The following is a 12686-nucleotide window of genomic DNA, read 5'->3' on the forward strand; positions in this document are numbered from 1 at the left end:
AACTAGAATTCAAACTGATTTTGCAAAGAAACTTAAAAGGTTTTAATCAATTATAAATTACTCTAGGGTAATGCATTATACATGTAGATCTTTGCAAAAAAAAACTATATGTATATATAGTAAATAATTCTCCTCTCTGACACATCAGGAAATCAGGACTACATGATGCAAAATTTTTTGAAGTGTACATGTCTATATTAATAACTGTGTGTACAGTATATATACTGAAAATTGAGCTTCAAGATTTCATATAGTATATAATAATTTTAACTAATGGAATAATTTTCAAATTTTAGTCCTAAGTTTCCTAAATTTTAAATGTATCGGCAATTTTGCAAACTCATATCTATGATAATTTTGCCCAACATGTTTTACATTTACATATTATAAAATTCCCATGAAATGGGAAAGGCAATTGATAGACATTTACTGTAGGCATGGTCACAGTGAAGTGGCCAGGTCCAAATACCTGGGCTGCGCCTATGAAACAGGACACGATGCAGTTTCGTTTATACCTTTTTATCTCCTCAGAGGTAGAGTAGTGTAAAGAGCCTGTTCAGGGAGTGCTGAGACCAAGTTCTAATTCCAGAATCAAAGCAGAAGTAAATAATAAATAATTAATAATTTAACTGCTCAGAATTAATTCTGAAAAAACATTGGGCACTCTGCTCAGCCTCTCAAAGCCTCAGCTTACCAATTTCAAACATGGTATAATAATACAACTGCGGAGTATAGAACGTTTTCATGAGGATTAAATGAGTTTGGGGGGCATGGAAATACCTGGCTCAAAGTAGGCATTCAACAAACGTCAGTTTCCTTCCATCCTCCGGTTAATAAAAAGGATTGCATATGTCTGCATTGCTTCACCATCTCCTTAGGTGCCTGGCACTATACCTTCTCAGTCCTAAAATGACAAACATGAAGTGGTCATGAGTGAGGGAACCATCCTGGGAACCACCTCTCCCCTGCGCAGACTAGGCGAATTAGCCTTGCCAAAACCCCACGAGACTCTGTGGTGTGTGAGGACAGGTCCTACAAGAACCACTCTGTGTGTCTAAGTCCCCAGGTCATATGTGTGCTAAGCTCCAAGCACAGCGCCGAAATGGATCCCAGACACTGATGATTTTTCCAGCAGCTGCTTAGAGAGCCCGGAGAAGCCGCTGGGAGGCTCCTAACCCGAGAGGAGTCTCTCTCTCCTTGGGCCAAGGAGAGAGTCTTGGAACAGACTTGAAGGATGTGCTCTGTGCAGAGGTGTGCCCTCTCAGCTGTGAAGGTGAGACTTACGTTCGTTTCCACATGCTTGTTCCAGTCTGTGGTTATTTTCATGCTTTTTATTCATGGGAAGGTCCAAAGAATGACTTGAAAGTTAGACTTTTTTTCTGCACATTTGAAATTTGCTCATGACAAGCTGTCCACCACCTATGCAATACTTCTGATGACATAATTGGCAGACTAATGATGTATGTCACCATAAATTTCCCCATAGGGAAATCAAAAGATTCACACTTGGCATTTGCTAAAAATTCTGACCTGTGACCATGTACGTTATTCCCTACTTTAACTTATAAAGTAACCAAGAGAAGCTGATGCTGTTAAGAGTACATTGGCCAGAACAAAGCCACGTTTGAATGAATTAGTTAAAAGAGGACACCTGTGTTTAAACCGGTTCCTCGTGCACAGTTAAAAGAAAGCATACTGGGTAATACTCTTAGTAAGACCCATTTCCGAGCCAACCACTGTCACAAGTTTTAATTATAATTGAAAGGAGTTTTTTTTCCTCCTTCCTTTTAATTATAATTGAAAGTTCCTCAACATGACTATTACTGCATGATAAACCCAATATTTCAAGGATCAAAGGTAACTTTGAAAGCAATAAGTTTAGCCCACTCAGCCAGTCAGACTTTTAAAGTATGGTTTTAATGTCAAGTCCACAACCTGTGTTCTAAGGTGCTTTATTCGAAAAATGTATAGTCTATAGCATCCTAAATATCTCGTTTTAAAATAAGATCCCTATAAATTAGCAGGAAAACTCTAATTCCAGTTGGCTAATAATGATAAAACCTATGCTTCTTTATAAATTGGGGATGTGCATGGCTGTAAGTGTGTGTGTGTGTGTGTGTGTAAATTGAAGAAGGAGGAAGCGAGGTAGAAGGGAAGGGGAAGGAATAGAAGGAGAGAAGGGATGGGAGGAAAAGGCAGAGAAAAAGGAGGAAGAGGAAGCTAATAGCAGAAACGTAGGTCAGGGCTTGGGCTTTAATGCAGCAGACTGACATGGGTTTGAGCCTGGCTCTGACCCCTATAGACTAAGTGACCTTGTGCAAATTAATTTAGACTCAACTCACTGTGCCTGAGTTTCCTCTTTTGTGATGAGAACAATTGTTTCTACTGACTAATGCTTTCATGGGGCTCCCTTTTCTCAGTGCCTGGTCCAAAGAAGATGCTCAACAAATGGCAGCCACCAATGCCTCTCTTCTACATTGCTTTTATGTGTGTATTCACATCCATCCACCTCATGTGTTCATTCGATTATTCACCCCCTTGAATTCACAAGATGCTGATCCCATTCTCTTCTTCTGTGCACAGTGGATATCCACTAAATGATTTTGTGCCTCACTGACAAATATTTTTCAAATGTTACATAATAAAGACTCATGTTTCTTTAGAAGTCTATAAAGCCCTTTCCTGAACATCATGTGATTTGACTCCTGCTCTACCCCATCCTGTGGGACTGAGGTCCTACGCCTTCCATGAAGGAGGTAAAACCGCTATCTCCCACTTTACACCCAAAGACCCAGGGGGTCGCCTTAGAGTTCACAGCCAGCCAACATCCCAGACTTCTACTGGGAGCCTGAGTTTTACAGAAGCCAGTGCTGCCTACAGTCCAATATAATCCCGTTCCTTTCCAGGGATAGCGTGCACCAATTATTACCAAACCCAGTGTAATGGCGCATCTTAAAAAGAAGAAACCAGGGTGGGCCACGGTGGCTCAGCAGGCAGAGTTCTCACCTGCCAGGCTGGAGACCCAGGTTCGATTCCTGGTGCCTGCCCAAGCAAAAAAAAAAGAAAAGAAACCAGCTAACTTTAATGATCCCCTCTCTGACTTCGGTCAGATTAAAGTTCCCACAAAAAAATAGAGTATTTCAGAAGATGAAGCACAAATAGCTTCCCTTGTTCTCAGCTTTTGATTCCATTTTATTTCCTCTCCCTGGCACTCTTTCAAATGAGCATACAGCTAAGCAGTCATTTTCTGAGGCATCCAGTATGTAACTGTTGAGGAAGTTATTGTGTTGAGTCTGTCGTGGCTAAGTTATTGTCGTGCCTGTGCTGGGTGCCTGTGCCACCAGTGGTGGCAATGCTGGTTTCCATGTACAGCGCTGAGCTCCACCCGCACCCCACCGGGGCACCTCCGTGTGTGGGGTATATGTTGGGCTTCTGCATGAAGTTTTGTTTGAACAGAAGATTTTGTAGTTTTTTTTAAAAAAGAAAAAGTGGTTGGGGGAGTGAAAAATATTGTTCCTGAGAAACTTGGAAGCCAGAGCACCTAGGGACGAAAGAGGACATGACATTGGATGACAAGAATAAAATTTTCCATTTCTTAATTATTTACTGTCCTTTATTAAACCTGGCAGATACTCCTTTAGTTCCTACAGTTTCCTTCAAATAACACAGAGGTTTTATTTCTATATTACAGTTGCAGAAACTGAGGGACAATGAACTGTGATAAACCTGCAGAAGTATTTGTGGGGCAACTGTCTGATACCTGCCTTGCGGGCGATAGTGCATGAAGGAAGCAGAGGTGCTAATGGCAGAGGTGGCCCAGAGCAGGCAGGAGGCAAGTGACCATGACTTATTCAGGGTCCTAGCCCTCGTCAGAGGTTTGACAAGTGATTGCAGTGAGAGGCTGGATAAACAGACACACCACTCAGTGTACAGTGCTCCTAGCGAGAGGAAGACCAAGAGGTAGGGAAAGCTGATTTCTACCTACTCAGACACCCATGTCAAAGTCTCAGCATCTATTTCCCGATGTAATCAGTGATGTCTCCCCATGCTTTCTCATCTCTTTCTCCCTTCATGTCAATAATTTTACTTTCTTTTTTATATTGTCATAGAAAAAAGCTAATACAATACAAATTTGAATTATCTACAAATTAAATTCTCTACAAATGAAATTCATTTGCTCACTTAACAAATACACACTGATTATCTATTATATACCAGCAGCGGCTGCCAGGAATACACTGATGAACAAAGCAGAAAAAGCTCTGCCTTCAAGGAGGAAGAAGTGCTTGCTCTAGGAATACAGACTGCAAATCATTAACCTTACTTTAATCTCTAATCTTTAAGAAATACTCTCTTTAAAAAAATGAGATATGTCTTACCTATATTAATGGAAAAAATAATAACATTTGAAAGTAATTGCAAACGGGTTTAAACTTTTACTGTGTATTCAAAAGACCCATAAAAAAGAGGTTCCTGTTTCCTCCTGGAAGAAATCCACCAAAAGTTGGATGCCACGGTATAGCATTAAGAACCTCCATTTCCTTACCTTAAACACTCATGATAGCGTAAGATAGTAGTACTCAAAGTGTCGTCCTCAGATCTGCACCATCAGCTTTACTTGGGAATTTGTTAGAAGTGCAAATTATCCTGCCCCAAACTAGATATACCAAATAAAAATCTCTGAGAGTAGTGCTCAACAATCTGTAATTTAATAAGCCCTATACGTGATTCTGATGCATGCTAAAGTTTAGAAAATTCTGCTCTAAGGTGCAACCCAAACCACCCACAATGACTGGGCTTTGTGCCTCAACACTTTGCCACTCCCTGTAGCCAGAAACACTAAAACCTCATACAGAGGCCAATTTTCACCATCAGGCTTTTAGGCAAGTAAAACATAGGGACAAAGATTGATAGCTCAGCACAGAACTAGCTCTGCTAGGATTATCCTCTAAATTTTGAGTCCTGCTTTGAGCAACTTGGCTTTTGTTATTTATTTTTATTCTCTTGACCAAGCCTTGCCTTATTACTCAGTTCCAGTAATCCTGTCATAGCTACTGTTATTACCCTGTGCCATGGGTGCCACCTCAATATCTTGACCTGCCTCATTTCCTAAATACGCTAGGTGACTGGCCTCCTACCCCTGAAAACCAGGCTCAGGTTCTGCAATTCCACTCCTGCCTGCAAATTTTTATCTGACTTGCACCTGCCGCAGGATGCTTTGCCTCCTGACTGCAGTGTGATCTGCCTCACCTGCTAAAGCCTCCACCTGCTGACACCAGCCCCTGCTCCCACCCATTTGGCTTCTGCCTAGAGCTGCAGAGTAACTCACCTACGATTACAGGTGTTCATTCCAGCAGTGAAGAAATCTACCTGGGCCTTGTCAAGAGACCTGAAGTATGTTCTGTTTCCAGACCCTGAGGACTAATGAACAAACACCTCCCTATAATTTTATTTGACCAAGTACATTTAGGTCAACAAGAGGTAATTGTGTGATCTTGGAAATTCCCTATAAAATATCTAAGAATCTGTAATATTTGGAAATCTCATGGGTAAAATGTGTGTTGACAATCAAATAATCCCATATTATTTATGGAACAAAAATGACCTTCAAACACAACCCTGATTTAATTCCCTAGACTGAAGTTCTCACAGTCTCTAATAGGGATTGTGTCTATGTCATTCTTTGCTGTATCTCAATGTCTAGTACAATAAATGGCAACATAGTGAATGCTGAATAAATAGATGTTGACTAAATGAAGTAATAGTCTAGACCCCTTCTCTTGCTTTCCCACCAATATATAAATTAGCTTCATCATCATGATTATGTGTTTATTAAATACCATTATAGAGAAAAGCTAGGCTGAAAATGACTGTTGATTGGAAGAGAGAGCACAGAGAAGGTAGTGGGTTAAATTAAAATGCATGTGCACTGTCCTGGGAGCCAGACAGACTCAATCATTTCCCAGCTCAGCCACTGATCACCTATGTTACCTACGCATGTAACTTAACCCCTGGGTATCTCAATTTCCTCATCTGAAAAAGAATGAAGCTGGAGTAGATTGCCTCAAACTTTCCATTAGAACTATCATTCTAAGTTCTCACAGTGGACCAAAGTCCCCTGATTTGTCATTATAGCAAATGAACAAAGGAAACTGTTATAACTTTGCTCCCAGAGTAATACTAAGTTCAGAAAATCATCAATGAAGATTTTCCTAAATGTTCAGCCCTATACATATAAGCAAAGAGGAAAACACCCATTTTTCTAGCTACTGTCAAATGCTGATGCATTCTGTTTGCTCAAAAATGAGAATCTGGACTGATATACATCACTGGTATCTATTCCAAGTAAAGACACAGGGAATACAAACAAAGGAAAGATAATGTCAAGGATACGAATTAATATCATTCCTGACTATGTATTTTAACATTAAGATCACTTATAATAAAATCGAAGCTCCTTGAAGTGGACTTTATAGAATTTGTTCCCTGCGACTTATCCAACCTTATCTAAGTTCCTGAGAGCACTCTGACCATTTGTTACCCCAGAGACACCAAGCTTGCTCCCACCCCAGGGCATTTGCATGAGCTGTTGCCTCTATCTGAAATGCTTTTTCCCCAGTTCTTGGCATGGCTCAGTCCTTCACATAATTTGGTTCTCTACTCACATGGTGCCTCCTGTCTACCTGTCCAATGCTGCCTGCCTATTTCAGTCCACTCACTCTCCAGGCCGTTTCCCTGTTTTCTTTTTCTCCATAGCACTTATCTGAAATTATACAATTTATTTTTGGTGTATTTTCAGGATAAGCCCTGAAAGATTAGGGACTTTGTTCACCTCTATATCCACAGTGCCCAGAGTGGATCTAACATGGAGAAGGTGCTCAATAGCTCTTGTACTACGAATGAATGCATATATAGCTTTTTTTGTTGTACAATTCAAGAAGAAAAATTATGAAAGGATTGAAAAACAGAAGAACCAAAACAATTTAGCTAAATTTACAGAGTCCATAAAGATAGACTAGAAGCCTGTAATTACTTACGCTAAGAAAGATGGAGACAAAATCTATTTTATCAACAGTCTTCAAGGCTGTTTCAAGTTAACACCATTTTCCCAACTTCCTAGATTCAAAATCTCAGCTCTGGACGGTGCAATGGTGGCTCAGGGGCAGAACTGTCACCTGCCTTGCCGGAGACTTGGGTTCTGTTCCTGGAGCCTGCCCATACCAAAAAAAGAGCTCAGTTCTGTCTATTATTAGAATATTGCTGAGCAGTCTTTATATATTAGACATTGTTCTAGCCATGTGGACAGAGTGGAGAATAAATATAAATTTCTTGCCATCGAAGAATTTATATTTTAATGGGGGATACGGATAGTAAGCAAGTTAAAATATATACTAAACAAAAAAACAAATAATAAGATTTCAGATAAGTGTATTGGAGAAAAATGGCAAACAGCACTTATTGCCTATTAAATAAATACTTGTTGAATGAATGAAAGAGTGAATCTGTGTGAAGAGTCTTTGAAAATATCAGGAAATCTGCCCAATGAGGGAAGAATCAGATTCGAACTCTTGTCAAACTTGGTAATATCAGCTCACAATCATCCAGAAAAGCCTATTCTACCCATTTAGATCTCTTTAATTCTGTCTTCTTTAACTCTAGTGGCAGAGTTTAACTTTCATAGGGAGCCAAGAAATTGGAAGGTGAAAAATGATGAGAAAAAAGAAGCCGAGAGCACGCTCCACCATTCTCATTGTATTTGGTAAATTGAGGAAAGAAGACTTTCAGCATTACGCAGCAAAGGCAGTGCTAAGAGGGAAATTTATTGCCCTAAATGCCTATATTAAAAAAGAAGAAAGGGCAAAAATTCGGGAATTAACTGTCCACTTGGAAGAACTGGAGAAAGAACAGCAAACTAACCCCAAAGCAAGCTAAAGGAAAGAAATAACAAAGATTGGAGCAGAAATAAATGAAATTGAGAACATGAAAACAATTGAGAAAATCAATAAAACCAGAAACTGGTTCTATGAGAAAATCAATAAGATTGATGGGCCCTTAGCAAGATTGACAAAAAGAAGAAGAGAGAGGATGCAAATAAATAAGATCAGAAATGGAAGAGGAGACATAACTACTGATCTCACAGAAATAAAGGAGGTAAAAACAGGATACTATGAACAACTTTATGCCAATAAATACAACAATGTAGATGAAATGGACAACTTCATAGAAAGGCATGAACAACCAACTTTGACTCAAGAAGAAATAGATGACCTCAACAAACCTATCATAAGTAAAAAAAATGAATCAGTCATTAAAAAGCTTCCCAAAAAGAAAAGTCTAGGACTAGATGGCTTCACATGTGAATTCTACCAAGGATTCCAGAAAGAATTAGTACCAGTCCTGCTCAAACTCTTCAAAAAAATTGAAGAGGGGGGAAAGCTACCTAATTCATTCTATGAAGCCAACATCACCCTCATACCAAAACCAGACAAAGATATTACAAAAAAAGAAAACTACAGACCAATCTCTCTAATGAATATAGATGCAAAAATCCTCAACAAAATTCTAGCAAATCAAATCCAGCAACACATTAAAAGAATTATACATCATGACCAAGTAGGATTCATCCCAGGTATGCAAGGATGGTTCAAAATAAGAAAATCAATTAATGTAATACACCATATCAACAAATCAAAGCAGAAAAATCACATGATCATTCAATTGATGCAGAGAAGGCATTTGACAAATTTCAACATCCTTTCCTGTTGAAAACACTTCAAAGGATAGGAATACAAGGGAACTTATTTAAAATGATAATGGGAATATATGAAAAACCCAGACTTAATATCATCCTCAATGGGGAAAAACTGAAAACTTTTCCCCTAAGATCAGGAACAAGACAAGGATGTCCATTATCACCACTGTTATTCAACATTGTGTTGGAAGTTCTAGTCAGAGCAATTAGACAAGAAAAAGAAATACAAGGCATCAAAATTGGAAAGGAAGAAATAAAATTCTTGCTGTTTGCAGATGATATGATACTATATGTCAAAAACCCTGAAAAATCCACAGCAAAACTACTAGAGCCAATAAATAAGTACAGCAAAGTGGCAGGTTACAAGATCAACACTCAAAAATCTGTAGTGTTTCTATACACTAGTAATGAACAATCTGAGGGGGAAATCAAGAAACAAATTCCATTTACAATTGCAACTGAAAGAATAAAATACTTAGGAATAAATTTAACTAAAGAGACAAAAGACCTATACAAAGAAAACTGCAAGAAGCTGTTAAAAGAAATCACAGAAGACCTAAATATATGGAAGGGCATACCGTGTTCATGGATTGGAAGAATAAATATAGTTAAGATGTCAATTCTACCTAAATTGATTTACAGATTCAACACAATATCAATCAAAATCCCAACAACTTACTTTTCAGAAATAGAAAAACCAATAAGCAAATTTATCTGGAAGGGCAGGGTGTCCGAATTGCTAAAAGCATCTTGAGGGAAAAAAACGAAGCGCGCAGTCTCATGTTGCATGACTTTAAGGCATATTATGAAGCTACAGTGGTCAAAACAGCATGGTACTGGCATAAAGATAGATATATTGGCCAATGGAATCGAATAGAGTGCTCAGATATAGACCCTCTCATCTATGGACATTTGATCTTTGATAAGGCAGTCAAGACAACTCACCTGGGACAGAAGAGTCTCTTCAATAAATGGTGCCTAGAGAACTGGATATCCATATGCAAAAGAATGAAGGAGGACCCATATCTCACACCCTATACAAAAGTTAACTCAAAATGGATCAAAGATCTAAACATTAGGTCTAAGACCATAAAACAGTTAGAGGAAAATGTAGGGAAATATCTTATAAATCTTATAATTGGAGGCAGTTTTATAGACTACACCTAAAGCAAGAGCACTGAAGAAAGAAATAAATGGGAACTCCTCAAAATTAAACACTTCTGTGCATCAAAGAACTTCATCAAGAAAGTAAAAAGACAGCCTACACAATGGGAGACAATATTTGGAAATGACATATCAGATAAAGGTCTAGTATCCAGAATTTATAAAGAGATTGGTCACCTCAACAACAAAAAGACAGCCAACCCAATTACAAAATGGTAAAAAGACTTGAACAGATACTTCTCAGAAGAGGAAACACAAATGGCCAAAAGGCACATGAAGAGATGCTCAATGTCCCTGGCCATTAGAGAAATGCAAATCAAAATCACAATGAGATATCATCTCACACCCACCAGAACGGCCATTATCAACAAAACAGAAAATGACAAGTGCTGGAGAGGATGTGGAGAAAGAGGCACACTTATTCATTGTCGGTGGGAATGTCAAATGGTGCAACCACTGTGGAAGGCAGTTTGGCAGTTCCTCAAAAAAGCTGAATATAGAATTGCCATATGACCCAGCAATACCATTGCTAGGTATCTACTCAGAGGATATAAGGGCAAAGACACAAATGGACACTTGCACACCAATGTTTATAGCAGCATTATTTACAATTGCAAAGAGATGGAATCAGCCAAAATGTCCATCAACAGAAGAGTGGCTAAACAAACTGTGATATATACATACAATGGAATATTATGAAGCTTTAAGACAGAATAAACTTATGAAGTATGTAACAACATGGATGGACCTGGAGAACATTATGCTGAGTGAGACTAGCCAAAAACTAAAGGACAAATACTGTATGGTCTCACTGATATGTACTGACATTACTGAATAAACTTCGAATATTTTGTTGGTAACAGAGACCATTAGGAGATAGAAATAGGGTAAGATAGTGGGTAATTGGAACTGAAGGGATACAGACTGTGCAACAGGACTTAAAACAAAAACTCAGAAATGGACAGCACATACTACCTAACAGTAATACAATTATATTAAAAAACTGAATGAAGCTGCATGTGAGAATGATAGAGGGAGGAGGGCTGGGGACATAAATGAAATCACAAAGAAAGATAGATGTTAAAGATTGAGATGGTATAATCTAGGAATGACTAGAGTGTATAATAATAGTGAAATGTACAAGGTACAAATTTTAAAAATGCTTTTGCATGAGGAAGAACAAAGGCATGTCATTGCAGAGTGCTGAAAATAGATGATAATTAATACTTTAAAATGTCACCTTATGTGTGAGACTAAAGCAAAAAATGTTTATTTGTTCCAAAATTTATATTTTGACTAGTGCATTTCCTAATATAACTTATGTAGATAGTTTGAGTGAATGCCATAAGTTCTTGGAATCTCAGGTAGGACATGAGATTTTGTTGGTTTGTCCAGAGTGATGCCCTTATGAATCCCAAAGTGATTCAATCAGTGAGTGGAAAAGTATTTGCAAAGCCCCCTTTGGGGAATGGTGAGAATGGGGAGAAAGTCAACTTCTCCAAGTTGAATTCTTGATATTCTTACAAGAAGTGTGGACAACCAAAGCTATAGGCTGAGCCCCCAGTCTTGGGGTTTGTTCATATGAAACTTAACCCCACAAAGGATAGGTCAAGTCTACTTAAAATTCAGGCCTAAGAGTCACCCCCAAGAGAGCCTCTTTTGTTGCTCAGATATGGCCTCTCTCTCCAGCCAACACAACAAGCAGTCTCACCACCCACCCCCTCTCTGCGTGGGACATGACTCCCAGGGGTGTGGACCTTCCTGGAAACATGGGACAGAGATCCTGGAATGAGCTGAGACTCAGCATCAAGGGATTGAGAAAAACCATAGAATGAGCTGAGACTTAACATCAAGGGATTGAGAGAACCTTCTTGATCAAAGGGGAAAGAGCGAAATGAGACTAAGTATCAATGGCTGAGAAATTCCAGAGTTGAGAGGTTATCCTGGAGGTTATTCTTATGCATTAAGTAGATATCACCCTGTTGTTGCATTAAATAGATATCACCTTGTTGTTCAAGATGTAGTGGAGAGGCTGAAGGGAACTGCCTGAAAATGGAGAGCTGTGTTCCAGTAGCCATGTTTCTTGACGATGACTGAACAATCACATTTCACAATGTGACTCTGTGATTGTGAAAACCTTGTGTTTGATGCTCCTTTTATCCACCATATCAACAGATGAGTAGAACATATGGAATAAAAATAAATAATAGGGGGAACAAATGTTAAAATAAATTTAGTTTGAAATGCTAGTGATAAATGAAAGCAAGGGGTAAGAGGTATGGTACGTATAATCATTTTTTTTCTGTTACTGCTTTATTTCTTTTTCTGTTGTCTTTTTATTTCTTTTTCTAAATCAATGCAAATGTTCTAGAAATGATGAATATGCAACTATGTGATGATATTAAGAATTACTGATTATATATGTAGAATGGAATGATATGTTAATGTTTTTGTTTATTTGTTGTTAATTTTTTTCATTAATAAAAAATTTAAAAAGAAGACTTTCAGCATTTCACTGACTTCAGGATTTTTTTTTTATGATAGATTCAAATATATGTTGCTGAAAGGCTGCATGATTTACTTATTTGTTATGTTTTTATTGCCTATCTTACTCTACTAGAATATAAGCCTTCTAAGGTCTGTTTTGGTCACTGATTTCTTCCTAGTCACTAGAAGAGTTCCTACTCAATATTAGGTGATCAATAAATATTTGTTGAAATGAAAAAAGAATTCTGTTTATTAATAATATGTCAGACATCCAGGGGTGAAT

Source organism: Tamandua tetradactyla, chromosome 4 (genome assembly GCF_023851605.1).
Source record: "Tamandua tetradactyla isolate mTamTet1 chromosome 4, mTamTet1.pri, whole genome shotgun sequence".
NCBI classification, from domain to species: Eukaryota; Metazoa; Chordata; class Mammalia; order Pilosa; family Myrmecophagidae; genus Tamandua; species Tamandua tetradactyla.